This window comes from Elephas maximus, chromosome 22, assembly GCF_024166365.1.
Source record: "Elephas maximus indicus isolate mEleMax1 chromosome 22, mEleMax1 primary haplotype, whole genome shotgun sequence".
Lineage (NCBI taxonomy): Eukaryota > Metazoa > Chordata > Mammalia > Proboscidea > Elephantidae > Elephas > Elephas maximus.
The window spans coordinates 46,948,030-46,969,123 of NC_064840.1; the positions used below are offsets into that span (position 1 = coordinate 46,948,030).

The 21,094-nt window shown below is 44.1% G+C and overlaps 1 protein-coding gene across 1 annotated transcript in view; it reads right to left on the reverse strand.

Annotated features, from left to right (window-relative positions):
* DPYSL2 (dihydropyrimidinase like 2) overlaps window positions 1-21,094 on the reverse strand; it is a 146,217-nt gene that overhangs the window by 81,881 nt on the left and 43,242 nt on the right. The window lies entirely within an intron of this gene.

Below are 21,094 nucleotides of genomic sequence, written 5' to 3' on the forward strand. Positions count from 1 at the left end.
CCGAAATCCTTCTAATTCAGAGTAGGGAAAAGAAGGAACTCTGAGGAAAGCTGTAGTCGGATGCTGGGTATGGAAAACCCTGCCCTGAATCGTTCTTTTGTGCCTTCAGGCCACCAGGAACTGCGAGGCACACACACAAAGTGGTAGCAGCCTCTTGAGGCAAAAATGGCCCAGTGTAGGGCCCTGTTCTTCTCAGCCCCAGCAAGCCAGTGTTGGAACAGTCACCACCTCGACCCACTCTGCTGGTGCCTGCAAATCTGTTGAGGAAAAGCTGTTAGGATTACAGCGCCCAAGGAACCCAAAGGATTTACTGTGCTATAGACATCCCCCACACTACATGAGGCCAGAAAACGAGAAGCACGTAGGAATGAAAGAAAGGAGAGAAGGGGAAGCTGAGTCATGGAGAAAACCTCCCAGAATCAGAGTTTAAAACAACACGGTAGTCCTGACTCCGCAGAGATCCTAGTCACACTTAAAAAGGCATTCAAGGCTTCTCTTCTTGTCTCTAATAATTGAACGGGCCGGGAAGCCCCTGGCTTTGTCGGTCCAAATCAGGCTCTAATGCTCCAACTTTCAGAATCCCTGTGGAAGGAAGAAGGTGATCCAGTTGATCCCAGAGAATCTTTGGTCTACCGGGGGTCATCCCTTTGAGGGTTTGCCCAGGCAAATATATATGATGGAAACATCTGGACTGGCCTATGGCTTTGATCTTCTTTGCTTGAGATCAAATACCTTGAATCCCTACATAATCTAGGCCATTGGGCAGTCATGAAAAAAGAAAAGAAAAATCTTTTTAACTGGATCACACCTACTCAGCAAAGATAAGCCAGATATATATACAAAGTAATCCTCTGGCCTGTATTCCAGTGTCTTTCTGCACCTGACCACCCTGGCCATGTTGGATGGTTGTCTGTTTTTACAGATAAGAGAAGGCAATGAATTCACCCTTTAACACCGACTTTGTAAAATCTAAAGTCCCAGGAGGGCTGTGGGTGAGTGGGCATGCAGTAAGACTTCACTGCTGGTTAATTCATTTAAATTCAGTTTAACTCTGCATCTTGAAAATAAAGTAGAAGTACTCCCCCCTCCAATTATCTGATGTGCTACGAGCAAAGTGAGTTGATGTCAGCAATCCTGGTGTCAGCCAGTAACGGTTAAAGTCACACATCTAACAAAGCATAAAATGGTCCTACCTGCGAATGCCAACAGTTGTTTCCAACTAGGAGTGTTAAGGGATGGGAGAGGGGATCAGGGAGCAGAGTCTTCAATTAAAGCACAAGGAAAATACCACTTGTCAAAATAAATAATGAGATTCAATTTAATTTAAAGCAAAAATTACCTCTAATTATATTGTTTATTTATATTCTTGTTATATTTTTCTGAATTGTTTGCTCTTAAAAGAATTTAAACGTATCTTGTTATTCAACAAATTTGCCCGTTGGATATTTGTTTTATAATATAAGCTCCAAAGAGGGTTGGCAGTGTGTCAGTCTTATTTCCTTATAACCTTATTTCCTATAAGCTTATTAGTCTATGACGATCGACATTTCCAGTCATAAATATCCAAAGATATAAGGTTTAAATTGATCTGTCTGTTCTGACTAGAGCCTTAGAGAGCAATTGGCACATGGAAGATATCCAACAAATAGGTTTTAATTGATCAAGGGAAGGAGCTGTCTGCAATGCAGTCTGTATTTCTTCCCCCACCCCCCATGCTTACCACCCAATGCTATGCAGAACACGAACAAGGGGAGGGGAAAATTTCCACCCACTCTGCACAGATAGACTTGTTAGTGCAAGCTAATTTTTTTACATTTTGTTTAGAAAAACTCAAAATTTCCTGTAAAGTTACAAATCATTATCATTGCATCGAATCTTTGAACCTATTCTCAGGTGTGATTTTTCTAAATTTTAAGAAATTAAATGCATGCCAAACATGAAAAAGTATTGGAACATTGCTTCCACACCCATGACCCCATCCCAAATATCCCTGCCTTCCCATACTCCTCCCCCAGCACCAGTGAAGAGCAAGATGTAGTAACTAATTGCCATGGTCGTTTAACGAAAGGGTTATATCCCAGGCATTCTGGATGGCCTGGAGTCAAGGAGAACCTGCCCAAGCTGATTCATGGGTGAGCAGTAAATTTGACCCAGGGACCGTATCACAGTCTGACCATAGCCTCCTCTGCAGCTTCATCTTCCATCCCTTGAGCCCCCCTACCTCAACGGTACACACAGGCACACATACACTGTCAGAGCCCACTTCTCCCTGCCCCCCGGGATATCTTCTCAAATCTGCGCCTTTCCCTGGGATGACTCCTTCCCTTTCCCCTGGACCTGTCCTTTAAAGCTGAAATTAAATGTCACCTCTGCTGTGACGCCTTTCCCCATCCTGCTCCTTACTGTATTCACTGTAAGTGGACATTATACCCCCAAATAATCTATGGTAATTATTTGTCCATTTCTTCTATCAGAAGCTAAGAAGCTCCTAGAAGCTAAGAGCCTTGTCCTCTCACTGCAGTGACCCAGAACGCTGCCCGGCTCACAGCAGGTACATGAAGAAATGCTGTCATTGCTGTTACAACAGGAAAAGGCTCACGTCATCTCCCCACATCACCACCATGGTGAGTTCTGATGCTAACAAAATCCCCAACTCAGCCCTCTCTCTCAGCACTTGGCCTTGCCGGGTCTTCCTTGTTGGCAGCCCAGCCCAGTCCCAGGGCAAGGTTGTGGCTTTTCCGGCCTCCTCTTCTCCAAGTCCCTGAAACTGCAAGAGAACCTTGTTACAACGCAGCATATTATCCCTCACGTGGGTGTAGCTGCCTGAAGTTTAATCTGTGCCTCTCCTGAACAAAACTGCCACTGCATCCCCCCCATCTGATAAAAGACAGGGAGAGCGCATCGGTCCTAAAATGATCCCCAGAATTATACAGAGCATCTCTAGTGGGTTTTTTCTCAGAAACAATTCCTGAAATTGTTCTTTTCTCCACCCTCCCGTTACGCTTTGTGCATGCCTATATTGTGTATCAGTTCTCCTATTTATCATATTATGCCACCTATACTACACTATACCACTTACCACACTATTCCCCCCACACCACATTCACCTATACTATAACCAGGTAAGCCTATGTCCTCATCATTTTTCTTCCCTTCAAAATTTGAGCTCACAATGAATAGGTACTCCTCAAAAATCTAACTCATCTCTTACCCTTATTTATGTGTGGCCTGGCAGAGGGTAGGTGTTCAAAAAGAATTGAATGCATGGCCTGGATAAACCACTACTGACATCCAAGCAGGATTTTCAAAAATGATATCGTCATACCACTTGCTGGGAAGTGGGGGGTGGGAGATGATGTCTGTCACTCAGATACTCAGTGTGGCCTGGCTGCTTTCAGTTCCTCAGCACCCTGCCCAGTTGGTGCTCTGTCCCAGGCTACTTCCACCATTGCTCTTGGTTTCATCTTCCCCATTTGTGAAGACAGAGTAACCATTTCTGCTTCTGTAGCCCACTGGGCCTCTTGGAAATGCAGGGTAATTAATGTTACAGAGGAGGGAAACTCCACAACATAAATTGCTGACAGGAAAAACAGCCTCGATGTGACAAAGAAGAAAAATACACCGTCTTCACAATGCGGCAGTTCAGTGCCAAGGGATGTGGCCTCAAATGCAGCCTGCAGGGAAGGTTCAGATTAATGCAGTGGTATAGAGAAGGTGCCGGAACTTTTCTTTGCCAAAAACTAAGGGCACTGACTAGGACGCTTGAGCTGCAAGTGATGCCATCTTCACTGCAGATGGAGTCAGGCAATTAAGGTCATTTTCTTTGAGTGTGTAACTCCCAAAGGGGCAGAGACTACAGGGGGGACAGCCAGGGGCCAACAAGTCAGGAATTGTCCCCTCCCTTTCTCTGTTAATGCATCCTTTACTGGGGTGGCAGGGTCTTGCTGATGAGGGTCTCTGAGACAGATACTGCTTTTGCTAAATTGGACAGACTATTGGCCAACTCAGTGGGGGCTGCGAAAGCATCCCCATGAAGCCCTAACTGCATAAAGACATGAGGCTTATCTGTTCAAATCCTGTTGAACATACCACACAGAGGAAAACATACACGTCACAGAATCTACTACAATCTGGCTGTTTCCTCTTATCTCCAGTTGGCACACACGTCTCCTAAATGATCACTGCATTACCTACCTTGCACGTCATCCTCTGTGTGACTACAGATTTTGCTTGGGGTCTTTTTGTCACAGCTGGAGAGGACAACAGCACCTTGCCCTGGCCTTTATGCCTCAGGCCTGCCCTCTGGTGGTGAGTGAGGAGCATGCATTCAGGTTCCCCACCTCCCCTCGGCCCTTGTTTCAGGAGAGGTGCATCCAGGACTAGGGAAAGGCCTCCCAGATCACTCGTTCCAGCGTTCCTAAATTTGCCTCTGCATCTGAATCACCTGGGGCTCCAGCTCAGACCTCCTAATCAGGATCTTCAAAGGTAAGACCCAGGAATCTATTTATTTTTAACTTGTCTACCTCTGCGCACTTAGCCAGAGATGTAGTCCACCACCTCCCTCCATTTTATAGAAGACAAAGCTAGGAGAACATGGACCTGTTTCCTTGGGACTCAGACACCCACTGCTTTTTTCACTCCCCAAACTGTATCAGGAGCTCTGGTGACGAAGTGATTAAGAGCTTAGGCTGCTAACCAAAAGTTCAACAGTTGGACTCCACTAGCTGCTCCTTGAAAACTCTATGGGGCAGTTCTACTCTGTCCTGTAGGGTCACTATGAGTCGAAATTGACTCAACGGCAACGGGTTTGGTTTTTCGGTTTTGTGAACTGTGTCAATGGCCCTCTTCTTTACCCAGTGGGAATAACATTTTATGAAAGAGTGGCAAATATTATTATCACTATCTACCTTCTAGTAACAGTAAAAAATTAAAAAATAAACAATTGTCATCAAGTCAATTCTGACTCACGGCAACAACATGGGCATCAGAGTAGAAATGTGCTCCACAAGGTTTTCAATGGCTGATTTTTCAGAAGTAGATCACCAGGCCTCTCTTCCTAGATGCCTCTGGGTGGACTTGAAACTTCAACCTTTCAATTAGCAGCCAAGTACGTTATCTTTTGCACCACCCAGGGACTTCTAGTAATAGTACAATCTGTTAAAACATTGCTATGTAGTCAGTAAGAAGGAAATTAACATTTATTGAGCACTTATTATAATCTAGGTATAGCACTGGGTGCTTTAAATATATTTTATTTAATTTTCCCCAAAATCCTATTACATAAGTCTTCTTATCCTTATTTTATAGACAAGGAAAGTAAAGCTCAAAGAAGCCTCCTGGTTCCATGCCCAAGTTCACACAAGTGTGAGAGCAGAATTCTAAGCCAGATCTGTCTAACCCCAAAGCCCATGGGATGAGTTCTTTAAATGACAAAGTACTTCTTTATTAACAACTAGGACCAGCCTTGTGATACAACTGGGATTAGGTGGTCTGCTATCCCTTATTTATTTATTTATTTTACCCCTTTCACTGTCCCTGGCTTCAACTCGAGGAGTCCAGAACATTTATAGCAGTCTACCTAGATCTGCATTCCTTGTTCCAAAATCAATCCTCCATCTTTTTCTTTCCTCATCACCCAACAGAACTTGGGTTCACTCAGTGGCCCTTCTATCCTCTCACCGGAAACATTTTAAACTAACCAGAACCAGTTATCATCAATTCAGAATCAACTCAGACAACCCCATGTGTGTCAGAGTAGAACCGTGTTCCACAGGGGTTTCAATGGCTGATTTTTTGGAAGTAGATCGCCAGGCCTTTCTTTCAAGTCACCTCTGGGTGGACTCAAACCTCCAACCTTTTAGTTAGCAGCCACGCGCTAAGCCTGTTAACCATTTGCACCATCCAGGGAATCAGATCAAGTAGCATCAAGTTTTAAATGAGTGTTGAACGTATAATGTACCACCCCTCCCAAAGGCATCTGCAGCTAAGAGAGGACAATTCTTAACCTGAGTGTCTTAGGCTGGGTTCTCTAAAGAAGCAAAACAAGGGAAGCGTATATATACATAGAGAGAGAGAGACGTTTATATCAAAGAGATGGCTCACAGTTATAGAAAGTCCCAAGTCCATGAGTCAGGGTGGAAGCTTCTCCTGATTCACATAGCTACAGGAGCTTATGAACCCAGGATCGGCAGGTCAGACAGCAGGACCCTGGCTCATAGGCTATGGAAGCTGGCAAATCCCAAGATCAGCAGGTAGGCTGCTAGCTCAAGTTCGAAGAACCAGAGGTCAGACGATGAGTCAGACGCAGGATCCAGAGTGAGCAAAGGCCAGTGAGCTTTGCCAGAAAGTCCACATATATTGGATGTAGGCCACACCCACAAGGAAACTCCCTTTCAACTGACTGGCTGCTCATAGCAGATCTCATCATGGAGGAGATTACATTTTATCAGATCTCATTATGAAGGTTATTACATGATTACATCGCTGCCAAACTACATCATAACTGCCAAACCACTGACAATCATAGAAGCCCAGCCAAGTTGATGCACATCCTTAACCATCACACTTGAGATAGAATTTCAGGCCAGGCAGGCTGTTTGCATAAATCAAGAACAAACTGTTAGTCAAGACTGATTTGCCCAATCTGACCCCATCTTCTTTTCCAGCCTCGCCCTGTGCTACCTCCCCATTCACCCCCTGTACTCACTGCACTCCATGCTGGGTTCCTTTCATTCCCTTGCAGTGGGCCTTTGCTGCTGCTGTTCCCTCTTCTTGGGCCACTCTTTCCCATTCACTGCATGGCTTGCTCCTTCCCATCCTTCAATCCCCCCTTCAGGGAGACCACCCTATCTAAAAGCCTGCCCACATATTCACTGCTGTTCCCTATCTTGGAGTCCCTGGGTGGTGGAAACAGTTAACACAATTGGTTGCTAACTGAAAGGTTGGAAGTTCGAGTCCACCCAGAGACACCTCAGAAGAAAGGCCTGAAAAACTAGTTCTAAAAAAATCAGCTATTGAAAACCCTGTGGAAGTGAAGGGAAAGAAAACACACAATACAGGGCAACTCAGCACAATTTGACCAAGGTAAAGTCATGGAAGCTTCCTAGACACATCCAAACACCTTGAAGGACTGAGTTACAGGGGTTGAGAGCTGGGGACCATGATCTTCTGGGACGTCTAGGTCAATTGGCATAACATAGTTCATAAAGACAATGTTCTACATCCTGCTTTGGTGAGTAGCATCTAGGGTCTTATAAGCTTGCAAGCGACCATCTAAGATACATCTATTGGTCTCGTCATGTTCAGAGCAAAAGAGAATAAAAAAAAAAACAAAGGCACAAGGACGATATTAGTCCAAAGGACTAATGGACCACATGAACCACAGCCTCCACCAGCCTCAGCCCAGAAGAAGTAGATGCTGCCCGGCTACCACCACCGACCAACTCTGACAGGGATCACGATAGGGGGTCCTGGACAGATAGGGAGAAAAATGTAGAACAAAATTAAGATTCACAAAAAGATCAAACCTACTGGTGTGACAGAAACTGGAGGAACCCTCAAGACTGTGGCCCCCAGACACCCTCCTAACTCAGAACTGAAGCCACTCCTGAAGTCCACCTTTCAGGCAGAAAGAGACAGACCTATAAAACAATAACATTTGAGGAATGTGCTTCTTAGTTCGATCACGTATAGGAGACCAGATGGGCAACACTTGCCCAAAAGCAAAGATAAGAAGCCAGGAACAGACAGGAAAACTGGACAAATGGCTATGGGGAACCCGGGGTGAAAACGGTAAGGGGGAGAGTGCTGACACATTGCAGGGATTGCCACCAATGTCACAAAACAATTTGTGTATAAATTTTTGAATGAGAAGCTAATTTGCACCATAAATTTTCTCCTAAAGCACAATAAAATTAAAAACTAAATAAACCTATGGAGCACAGTTCTACTCTGAGACACATGGAGTCACCATGAGTTGTGGTCAATTCAACAGCAACTGGTAAACTCATATTCCCTGTCTCAGCACTGCTTCCTCAACAGCAGTGATCACAACTTGGAAGTATTTTTGTATATTTGTTTACCTGGGTATTTTTAATCTGTCTCTACCTCTCAATCCCAAATCCCTAAGCCAACTTGTTCTCAAAACTGCCTATCAAGGACCTTCCAACACTCAATAAACAGGAGTTGCAGTAACTGAATTTGGGTTTCTCTTGCCAAGCCCACTCCTCAGGCTTGGGCAGTGGTTCCTCCAAACCAGGAGATACAGTACATTCTCATCAATCTGGACCCTCCTTTACTCAGACTCTGTGTCAGTTCTGAAAAGGGCTGAGAAAAAGTGTTTACTATGTACCCTGAAAGTTTAAGTAGTATTTCAGGAGTTTAAATCTCTTAAAATAGTCAGCCATATTCAAGTACTGATACTGAGAGCCACTCACACAAAAACACTCTATGGCTCTTGCCCATTCGTTCAGTCAGGTTCCCTCAAGACCTCTTTGGGGCAATTTATTAGCTTAGTCTATGAATTATTGAAAGTAGTACATTTGAACTATTATAAAGATTTAAAGAAATGCTGACTATTCCCTTATTCAAATTGGCCTTCCTCTGCATGTATGTCCCTCCCACCACCCAGTTTGTCTTCAAGTTAGTGAGAGTTGAGTATGGATCATGTGGCAGACCAATGGAGAGCCCGAGGAGAGTCCACACGCTCCTCCTGCAGTCACCTCCTCGTGGCACAGGGGTGCTGTGCACAGAGAGCTCACAGGCTAGAGGGCATGTGTTGCTGTACACCCAGTGCACCTGTCCCTTCAGGTGCTGACACAGGCTCCTGAAAAGCTGTGGCCCTCACCTTTGGCCTGGGCTGGGGGCTCACTGGCTCCAGACTGCCATCAGTACAAAGACCTGGTCTCCCCTCAACTTCTGAGAACATCCAGCTGTCCCCAGAGAAACAGAATGGGACTCTTACAAGTACACAAGAGGATAAGGAAATCATTGAACAAATAATCAGCAAATTAGAGTTGTGCCAAGAGCCAATTATGCATCGCATATGTGTACCTCTAAACTAGATTCGGAGCCCTGGTGCCACAACGGTTAAGTGCTCGGCTACTAATTGAAAGATCGGCAGTTTAAACCCACCCAGAAGCTCTGTGGGAGAAAAGACCTGATGATCTGCTTCTGTTAAGATTACAGCCAAGAAAACCCTATAGGGCAGTTCTTCTCTGTCATATAGGGTTGCTCTCAGTCGAAATCGACTCAACAGCACACAACAACAACAAACTAGATTCAGCACCAGGGTGGTGCAAACAATTAAGCATTGACAGTTTGAACATACTGACAGGTGCCTCAGAAGAAAGGCCTGGTGATCTACTTCCAACAGGTCACAGGCATTAAAACCCTACGAAGCAGTTCTACTCTGTCCACATAGGGTCACCATGAGTCGGAATGGATTCAACGGCAACTGGACTGGCAAACTAGATTCTGCATCCACCAGGCAATCCGTAATTCATGTAGGCACCACAATCAAACCAGAAGAGGAATCTGAGTGCCTGCACACAGGGTTCAAGAGTTCCCTTCTGTTCCACTGGGAACTCAAAAATAAAGTTCAACTATAAAATGGCCACTTTAATGTGGCTGGACTGAGAGAGGAAGAAAGAAAGCGTACGGGCTTGAGACTCGAGTTGGAGGGTGCTGCCACTCATCTCCCCTTCTCTCCACATGAGGCCCCTGCTGCATTTGGGGCACCGTCACCTTTCACATGCATGATTAATTGGGTTGCTGTGGTGGGTCTATATTTATTCCATCCTGAAGAACTTTTTCTAAAATACAAATCTGACCATGTGATTCTGCTGTTTGTAGTGCTTTAATGATCAAGTCCAAGATCTTTAGCATGGTTCCCAGGCCCCTGCCTACTTCGGCCTTACCACTCTCAGTATGCCTGTTTCACACCTCCTGCCCTATTCTCTGAATTGTAGCCTCTGTGCCTTCGCTAATGTGCCTATCTCTGCCATCCGCTCTCTGACTGCTCACACCATTGCCTCCTCTGTGCCACCATTGCTGAGCCCCCGGTGGAACCACCCCTCTGTCATGCCCTACTGAGCCCTGTACAGACTTATAACAGAGCGACTGCAACAGTGCCTTGCAGCTGTTTTTTATACATTGTCTCTTTCTCCTAGACAATATGCTTCTTTTTTTAATTTTTATTTATTTATTTATGTATTGAACTTTAGATGAAGTTTTACAGAAGAAACTAGTTTCCCATCAAACAGTTAGTACACACATTGTTGTATCACATTGGTTAACAACCCCACGACATGTCAACACTCTCCCTTCTCAACCTTGGGTTCCCTATTACCAGCTTTCCTGTTCCCTTCTGCCTTCCAGCCCCTGCCTCAGGGCTGGCGCACCATTTTAGTCTTGCTTTGTTCCGTGACAATAAGCTTCTTGAGGGTAGAGACCATACTTTATTTCTTCCTCACCCATCACAGGACCTTGCATACAATAGGCTCACAACATATTCTGGGTAGGTTGGATGGATGGATTGGATGGATGGACTGGATGAATGGAGTGGACGGATGGACAGACTGATGGATGGATGAATAAGCTCCTTGGAAAAACATCCCAATTATAAAATACAGTTGCATTGAGACTTGAGTCTAACATGATCTTCCAAGGCAAAAATTCACAACCAGGATCTATCCTAGGCCCATCCATTTAGTTAAAGTTCCCAGGAGGACATTCATATAACAAGCTCCAAATCACAGTTGTAGAGAAAAGCATCAGAGAAGGCTGCATCAAGTTCTAGTGTATGATTCCTACTATAAGGATGTAGCAAGAAGTTATAAGGCTCTACAGTAATAACAAAAAAAACACAGCATGCAGTATGAGGAAACATGGCTATTTCTGGCTTAAGCCTCCCTCTCTGTTTATGGCTTGCTTACATCACTATTTTAGCCTCCTCTAAAAAGCAGGTTTTCTTCAGACAACCCGGAAGTCTGCCCCCACCTGATTATGAACATTGCTTTGGTTCTCAGGATGACTGCAATGAGCAGGCCAATTGACCACAGCCCATTCTTTCCTCTGTGTCACTCTGGTCCTTCCTAGGATGGTAGGTAAGTGACTTGCCCTCTCCGTGCTTTCAGGGAAAAGGTACCAGACCTTTAACAACTCAAGCAGCAATGCACGGCTATCCCTTCCCTGGCTGTGGCAGAGGCCACCTGATAGCATTCTTCACGTTTATTTAACATGTAAACCTCAGGCAGCTCTCCTGTGGCAACTGTGTCTGCCCGTGCCTGTCTGAATCCAGCCAGCTAACACATTACTGAGAGATGGCAATGTTTCTCTTTAAAGCATGAAGAATATAGTGACCCCAAATGACTTTATGCTCTGACTTCTAGAGCCACCAAGGCAGGGGGTCTAGGAGAAGAAGGCCTATAGCTGGACAGAATTTTTTGCTGGCCCTTAAACCATCTTAAAAGTACTATCTTGGCGTCAGTTTCCCCTCTGTAGTCATTATCATCTTGCCTCAGACTTCCCTGAAGTAATGAGAGGGCAAAAGGGATCTTTAGTTAGATGTGGGGGCTTCCTTTCTATACCCTACTTCCTCATCTTTCACTCCTTTTCCTTCCCCTCAAGTTTGTGAGGGATTTGCCTCAAGGCTATTAGTGTCTTTACCTGCCCACAGTCTTGTCCCCCAAATAGCTCATGTCCGATTTCCAAACCAGTCAAAATGGGACATGGATATCTCAAATCCACTTAGCTAGAGGTTTAATGTTAGGTATTTTACTCTGAGAAGGGATTCAGCATCTTACAGCTAACAACTGGGCTCTTGTTCACTCTCCAAGTTACCTTCCCCCCTCCCCCCACGTTCTCCCTGCAGGAACCCTTTGGGACCAGGGGACTCCTGTGATTGGGAGTCTGAGCCCAGGCTCCTAGCAACTGCCACCAACCAGAGCCTACCCACTCCCACTCTCCTCGAAGGCCGGGGTCCTGCCTAGCTCTTGACAATATCCCTTTTGGGGATAGATGCCTGCCTTGCACCCCAGTCTCGTGGATTCCAGGATTGATATCTGATATGTGTGGGTGGATCTCCCACATAATGGCTGACAGCCTGTCTACCAACCTGTGCTTCTCTGAATACCCTACTCTTGGGTCCCATCCCAGGGCTCTCCTTACCAATGGACCACTGGCCTCTGCTCCTTAGAGCCCCTCCACCCTTGCCACTGCCACCCACTTTGCCTGAAACATGACTAATAGCAGAGCTGTTTGTTTGATGGGCTGTGCCACCTTCATGGGCCCTTCCCACTGGGTGTGTATCTTACCTTGTACACTAACAGCTGTTGTTAGGTGCTATCAAGTTGATTCTGACTCATAGCAACCCCATGTGACAGAGTAGAACTGCCCTATAGGGTTTTCTAGGCTGTAATATTTACAGAAGCAGATCACCAGGTCTTTGTCCCATGGAGCTACTGGGTGGGTTTGAACCAACAACCTTTTGGTTAGCAGCTGAGCACTTAACCATTGTTCCATCAGGGCTCCTTTGAGTACAATGGATAAAACCAGGGTAGAGTGAAGGGGGGGATTTTGCATTGATCTAACACTATCAAATTCCTATAACTCACTGAAGTTACAACCCAGCAAAGTGTCTTACTCTTATACCATCATTTTGTCATATTGTGGTGGCTTGTGTGTTGCTCTGATGCTGGAAGCTATGCCACCGGTATTTCAAATACTAGCAGGGTCACCCATGGTGGACAGGTTTCAGCAGAGCTTCCAGACTAAGACAGACTAGGAAGGACCAGGCGATCATCTTCTGGAAAAAATTGGCCAGTGAAAACCTCATGGATAGCAGCCGAACATATTCAGATACAGTGTTGGCAGATGAGCCCCTCATGTTGGAAGACACTCAAAATACGACTGGGAAAGAACTGTCTCCTCCAAGTCGAGTCGACCTTAACAACATGGATGGAGTAAAGCTTTCACGACCTTCATTTGCTGATGTGGCACGAGTCAAAACGAGAAGAAACAGCTATAAACATCCATTAGATATCAGAACATGGCATGTATGAAATATGAATCAAGGAAAATCAGAAGGTGTCAAAAATGAAATTGAACTCTGGAAGACACATTGCTTAGGCATGAGCTGAAAAAAAAAACTCGTATTGGCCATTTTTAATCAGAAAATTATATGGTCTATTATGGCGGGAATCACAAATTGAGCAGGAAAGGTGCAACATTCATTGTCAAAAAGAATATTTCAAGATCTATCCCGAAGTACAAGGCTGTTAGTGATAGGATAATATCCACACACCTACAAGGAAGACCAGTTAATATGACTGTTATTCAAACTTATACACCAACCACTAAGGCCAAAAATGAGGAAATTGAAGATTTTTACCAACTTCTACAGGCTGAAAATGATCAAACATGCAATCAAGTTGCATTGCTAATTACTGGTGATTGGAATGTGAAAGTTGGAAACAAAGAAAAATGATCAGTAGTTGGAAAATACAGCTTTGGTGATAGAAACGATGCAGGAGATCACATGATAGAATTTTGCAAGGCCAACAACTTATTCTTTGCAAATACCTTTTTTCAACAGCAACTATACACGAGGACCTCGTGGATGGAATACACAGGAATCAAACTGACAACATCTGTGGGAAGAGATGATGGAGGAGCTCATCAATCACAACAAGGCCAGGGGCCAACTGCAGAACAGATCATCAATTGCACCTACCAAGTTCAAGTTGAAGCTGAAGAAAATTAAAACAAGTTCACAAGAGCCAAAGTATGAGCTTGAGTATATCCCAGCTGAACTTAGAGACAATCTCAAGAATAGATTTGACACATCGAACACTAATGACTGAAGCCCAGATGAGTTGTGGGATGACATCAAGGACACCATACATGATAAAAGCAAAAGGTCATTAAAAAGACAAGAAGAAAGAAAAGAACTTTCTTTCAAAATGGATGTCAGGAGAGACTCTGAAACTTGCTGTTGAATATATAGTAGCTTTTTTTTTTAAAGCAAATGGAAGAAATGATGAAGTAAAAGAACTCAACAGATGATTTCAAAGGACAGCTCGAGAAAATAGAGTACTTAGATGAAATGTGCAAAGACCTGGTGTTAGAAAACCAAAAGGGAAGAACACAGCATTTCTCAAGCTGAAAGAACTAGAGAAAAAATTCAAGCCTTGAGTTGCAGTATTGAAAGATTCTATGGGAAAAATACTGAATGACATAAAAAAAAAAAAAAGGGAACATCAAAAGAAGATGGAAGGTGTCTTATGCTGGCTTCTCTAGAGAAGCAAAACCAGTGGAGCGTGTATGCATATATAAACAGAGATTTATCTTAAGGAAATGGCTCATGCAGTTGTAGAGGCTGGTAAGTCCAAGTTTATGGGTCAGGAGTCAGGCTAGAGACTTCTCCTGGCCCATGTAGCTTCAGGGGCTGATGAACCCAAGATCGGCAGGTGAGATGGCAGGCTACTGGCTCATGGGTTGCAGAGGCTGACGAATCCCAAGAGGGGCAGGAAATACAGCAGGCTGCTGGCTCAAGTCCCAAGAACCAGAAGTCAGATGATGAAGAGCCAAATGCAGGATTCAGAGCAAACAAGTGAGCTTTGCCACAACATGCGTATATATATTGGATGTAGGCTACATCTCTGAAGAAATGCACCTTACAACTGATTGGCTGATCACATCAGATCACATCATGGAGGATGACTACATCATTATGTAACTGCCAAATCACTGAGAATCATGGCGCCAAGTTGACACACAGCCTTAAACATCACAGTCCACCCCTGTCAACTTGGCACCTGTATACCCATACCCATTGCCATCGAGCTGATTCCAACTCATAGCCACCCTACAGGGTAGAGTAGAACTGCCCCATAGGGCTTCCAAGGAGTGACTGGTGAATTTGAACTGCTGACCTTTTGGCCAGCAGCCAAGCTCTTAACCATTATGCCACCAGGGCACCTGTACATATCTCCTTAAACCATACACAGTCTCTAAATAAAGACAATTATAAAGTCATACTTGTGCCTAGCATGATACAGCTAACATGTACAATGGAAAGCTCACTAGACCCATTCACATCTTCTATTTTATAAGGGAGGGAGGAAAGCAAAAATAATTGCTATGTATATATATATATATATAAAATATGTACATATATATACATAGCAATTGCTATGCTATGTATATATACAATTGCTATGTATATATATATAAAATATGAAAAAATATATATATACATAACAATTATTTATATATATAAGTATATGTACTTATATATAATTTTACTGGGTTATATATATACACACACACACGCGCATACACATATAATAAAACAAGGAACAAATACTCGTAACAATTACAGTCCTTGTTTCTGCAACTGTTCACTTGGTCATAACTGGTATTTAGAACTACCGTCTTTCAACACCCATTCCGTATTCCCTTTACTCTCAGAAGCACTTCAGTTGGTCATGGTTCTTTGCCTGGTGGAGTGACCCAAAACTTCATTCCTGAAGGGTCTGGCCAATACTAGCCATGTCGGAATTCGCTGCTATAGTCTTCCATGGACTTTAATCACAGAGCTTGGCAGTACTAAGAGACGCCCTAATGGATCTCCTGCGTTCCAGACATATTCTTCTTTACCTTCATTATGTAATTTCAATCCAATTTCCTCTTGGTAATCAGGATTAATCATGCCAGCCAGTACGGTAACTCCCTTCTTTGCCTATTGATCCAGAGGCATGGGAGCCCAAAGTGGCCAGGTGGCATTCTTAACTTCCAGTTCAATGGAATCTGTGTTGTGTCTCCAGGTAGGTGCATTCCTCCCTTTGGAACTAAGACCACTAGAGCTCCAGAGCCGAGAGGCACAGGGACAGGAAGCAAAAATTTTGCGAGTGGGCCACTAGGGGCAATAGTGAGTGGTGCTACTCCCATTTCCACTCCTTGAGTCCTGGACTTATGAATTCTGGATATGGGAGAAAAAGCACCATATATATGACACTGCTTTAGAGCATCTACAACATCTGGAGAACACTGTCGCAACCATGCAAAGTATTACAACCTAGCTGGTCCTGTATTTGTGTCTTTAGAAGGCAATTCCATCGTTCTCTCAAGCCAGCTTCTTCAGGATGATGGGGAACCTGGTAAGACCAGCGAATTATATGAGCATGGGCCCACTGCCGCACTTCATTTGTTGTGAAGTGAGCCCCTTCGTCCGAGGAATCTGTGTGGAATACCATGACGGTGGATGAAGCATTCTGTGAGTCATGGATGGTAATTTTGAGAGAAGCACTGCGTGTAGGGAAGGCAAATCAGTGTGCAAACTATCAATCCCAGTAAGAATGAAATGCTGCCCTTCCATGATGGAAGTGGTCCAATATAACCAACCTGCCACCACGTCGATGACTGATCATGTCAAGGAATGGTGCCATATTAAGGACTCAGAGTTGGTCTCTGCTGCTGGCAGATTGGGCACTCAGCAGTGATTGTAGCCAAGTCAGTCTTGATGAATGGAAGTCCATGTTGCTGGCTTCACGCATAACCTCCATTCCTGCTACCACTGGCACTTTGTTCATTGGCCCATTGAGCAATGACGGGAGTGGCTGGGGAAAGATGACTGGTTTCCAAAGAATATGTCATCTTATCCACTTGATTGTTAAAATCCTCCTCTGCTGAGATCACCCTTTGGTGAGCATTCACATAAGACACAATATCTCACTACTTTGGCCCATTCAGAGAGGTCTATCCACATACCACTTCCCCATAAATCCTTCTCTTCAATTTTCCAATCATGTTTCTTCCAAGTCCCTGACCATCCAGCCAAACCATTGGTCACAGCCCACGAATCTGTATACAGTCGCACATCTGGCCATTTCTCCTTCCAAGAAAAGTGAACAAGCGGGTGTGCTGTTCAAAGTTCTGCCCATTGGTAGGTTTCCCTTCACCACTCTCCTTCAGGGAGGTCTCATAAAGGAGCTATAGTGCTGCCACTGTCCATTTTCGAATGGTGCTATGTATTGGGCAGAGCCATCTGTATACCAGGCATGAGTTTCTCTTCCTCAGTCTACTGATCATAAAGAACTTCCCATGAAGTCATAGGTGCACACAGGGAGAAGGCAGGTAATGGGACAGGAGTGGAGACCATAGGCATTTGGGCCACTTCCTCATATGACTTACTTGTGCCTTCAGGTCCTGCTGCTGTGTAGTCTGACTTTATGACTGTGGGTCAGGGTCAGGGTCAGACAACACCTAGTTCATGATGTGCAGCTCAGGCTGCATGGTGACTTAGTGGCCCACTCTTAAGCGTTCAGTCTCTACTAAGGTCCAGTAACAATCCAAAAGCTGTTTCTCAAAAGGAGAGTAGTAATCTGCAGAAAATGGCAGGGCCTTGCACCAAAATTCTAAGGGTCTTCACTGCGATTCACCATTGAAGACCTGACAAGGACTCCAAACAGCATCCCTATCTGCTACTACACTTCACGCACCATTCGATCAGCCAGATCATATGGCTCAAGCAGCAGAGGAGCTTGCACAGCAGCCTGAACCTGTTGCAGAGCCTTCTCTTGTTCTGGGCCCCACTCAAAACTAGCAGCTTTTCGAGTCACTTGATAAATAGGTCAGAATAGCACACCCAAATTAGGAATGTGTTGCCTCTAAAATCCAAAGAGTCCCACCAGATGTTTGTGCTTCCTTTTCAGTTGTGGGAGGGGTCAGATGTAACAACTGTCAGTTGCTGAGTATATCTATTCCAATTATGCATTCTGGAACTGGGGAAATCACTACAGGATGGGTTCGGGGACCCACTGGACTCACAGTGAGATGGACCTGGGCTAAGACACCATTAATAGCCTGACCTCCATACACCCCCACTCTGATTAGTGGGCCACAGTGACACTTTTGGTCTCCCGGAATTAGTTTCAGTTCAGAATCATTGCCCAGTAATTCCCAAAAAGTCTGATTATTTCCTTTTCCCCAATAAACAATCACTCTTATAAAAGGCCATAGATCTCTTTGGGGAATGCTTGGAGAAAGAGCCACAGTATAAATTTTTGGCAGTGCCTTGGGGTCCTTCCTCAAGGGGACTGAGCATCTCCTTCATTCAAGGGGCTTGTGGGTCTGTAAACTGGCTCAAGTCTGGGAATTGATTGAGGGGCCATGACTCTTTATTCTGGTAATTCAAATTAGACTGCCTTTTACTTGATCTAGAATTCTTCTACTTGTACAGAGCAAGGAAATATTTAATACATTTCCTATCTGTTTCACTCCTGGGGACACCATAAGCCCATAAGAGTCAGACTATTCTGATTACTGCTTTGACTCTGCTGTCCATTACCGTAACCACACCCATCTTGTCCGTTAAGTGCCGCCACTTGCCCCCTACCACCACAGGGTCCAGTCAGTCCCATTGTAGTCAGGTGTTTTAATTCAGTTAGGGGAGGTCCCATTGTCACATCTGACTTACATAAAATAGCAATCACAGCCGTTTTCAACGGTGCTGAAGCTCCTTTCACAAATTTATTCCTCATTGTTATGGTAAAAAGCGTGCCTACCCATGTGTGGGTCTGGGTCCAACCTGATAAATCAACGTGCCAATTTCCCTGAGCCTCTGGATACCTTCTTCTACAGTACACCAAGGCAGGTCTGGCCTTTAACTTGATTTAGTGTAGGCCACAGCTTAAACCATGCTTATAGTAAACCAACCAAATAAACTATTATTTTCTAACCTCTCAAGCTAAAATACTGAACGAAGAATCTATGCTTAGGTGGCCCATATCAATAAACTCAGACTTATCTAACCTTATGTTCCTTGCACCGTTTTCCCACACTGTTAATAGCCATTTCCCACACATATTCCTGAGGTGTCTATTTGTATGTATTAGAAAAGCTAAGCAGTTCCTTTGGAGTGTCTCCTCCTCGATCACACTTTGTACTTCACCTTTTGGGGCTTGCTGGGACTTAGGTCTACTTACAGGTGTAGAAACAAATATGGGTGGTGGGGGTGGGTTCTGGGGACATTTAGCAATGTTTTGTAACACATCTACCCTAGGTGATACCCCAGGCAATGACTCAGACTCTGCCCCAGGCTGTATCTCAGACAAAGGCTCTTCAGACATGGCTGGGATAATCTCATTAGATGGGGTAAAGGGGTAATGGTTTTACCAGAGAGGGTGACTTAGCAGACAAAGATGGAGTAATCTCTTCAGATGGGAGTAAGGGAGCTGGTTCTGTTGGCAGGAGTGATTCAACAAAATTTAGAGGCTAAATATTCTCAGCTTCCTGATTATCTGCCCATATGTTCCCACCCCAAGTTTCAGGATACCATTTCTTCCCAATGAATACCCTCACTTTCACTTTAGACACCATTCGAGTTTGGGAATTCAGTTGGCATTGTAATTCAGCCACTCTTACAATAAGACTCTGGGTTTGGTTTTTGGCAATATCAGCTCTGTTATTACAAGAAATAAGATTTTCTTTGAGGGCAGAAGTGGCAACTTTGAGGTCTTTTATGCAGCATGTGAGCTGTAACTCTGAATCCCTGAGCTCATCTCTTTCTTTCATCACTTTGTCTAGTGAAAGTAGGACCAACCAGCCAGCTTCCCTATACTTCTCATTCTAACAATACAGAAAAGTATCAAACATACAATCACTCAGAACCTCGCTGATCCCAAGATCAGCAGGTAAGATGTCAGGCCACTGGCTCACAGGTCACAGAGGCTGACAAATCTCAAGGTTGGCAGACAGTACAGCAGGCCACTGGCTCAAGTCCCAAGAACTGAAGGTCAGATGGTGACAAGCCAGATTCAGGATCCAGAGCAAACAAGTGAGCATTTCCACAATGTCCATATGTATATCGGATGCAGGCCATAACCCCGCGGAAACTCCCACTACAACTGATTAGCTGATCATATCGGATCACAGCATAGAGGATGATTACATCATTACATAACTGCCAAACCACTGAGAATCATGGCCCAGCCAAGTTGACACACATTAACCATCACAGAAGGACTACAAAGAGTCACTGTAACAAAAAGAATTGGACGATGTTCAACCATTTCAGGGAGTAGCATGTGATCAAGAAACGATGGTACTGAAGGAAGAAGTCCAAACAGCCCTGACAACACAAAAACAAGCCTCCAGGAATTAATGGAATACCAATTGGTATGTTTCAGCAAATGGATGCAACACTGGAAACACTCATTCATCTATGCCAAGAGATGTGGAGACAGCTACCTGGCCAACCAACTAGAAGAGATCCATATTTGTGCCCGTTCCAAAGAAAGGTGATCCAACAGAATGTGGAAATTATCAAACAATATCATTAATGTCACAAGCAAGTAAAATTCTGCTGAAGATAATTCAAAAATGATTGCAGCAGTACATCTACAGGGAACTGCCAGAAATTCAAACCAAATTCAGAAGAAGACATGGAATGTGGGATATTATTGCTGATGTCAGATGGATCTTTGTTGAAAGCAGAGAATACCAGAAAGATGTTTATCTATACTTTATCGACTATACAAAGGCATTCAACTGTGTGAATAACAAATTATGGAAAACACTGCAAAAAATGGGAATTCTAGAACATTGAATTCATGAGGAACCTGTACATAGACCAAGAGGCAGTCACTCAGACAGAACAAGGGGATACTGCATAGTTTAAAATCAGAAAAGGTTTGCATTATGGTTGTATTCTTTCACCATACTTACTTGGTCCGTATGCTGAGCAAATCATCTGAGAAGTTGGACTATACGAAGAAGAACACAACATCAGGACTGGAGGAAGACTTATTAACAACCTGGGATTTGCAGATAATACAACTTTGCTTGCTTAAAGTGAAAAGAACTTGAAGACTACAGCCTTCAGTATGGATTATATCTCAACATAAGGAAAACAAAAATCCTTACGACTGAACCAGTAAACAACATCATGATAAATAGAGAAAATATTGGAGTTGTCAAGGATTTCATTTTACTTGTATGTACAATCAATGTCCATGGAAGTAGCAGTCAAGAAATCAAACAACATACTGCATTGGGCAAATCTGCTGCAAAAGACCTCTTTAAAGTGTTAAAA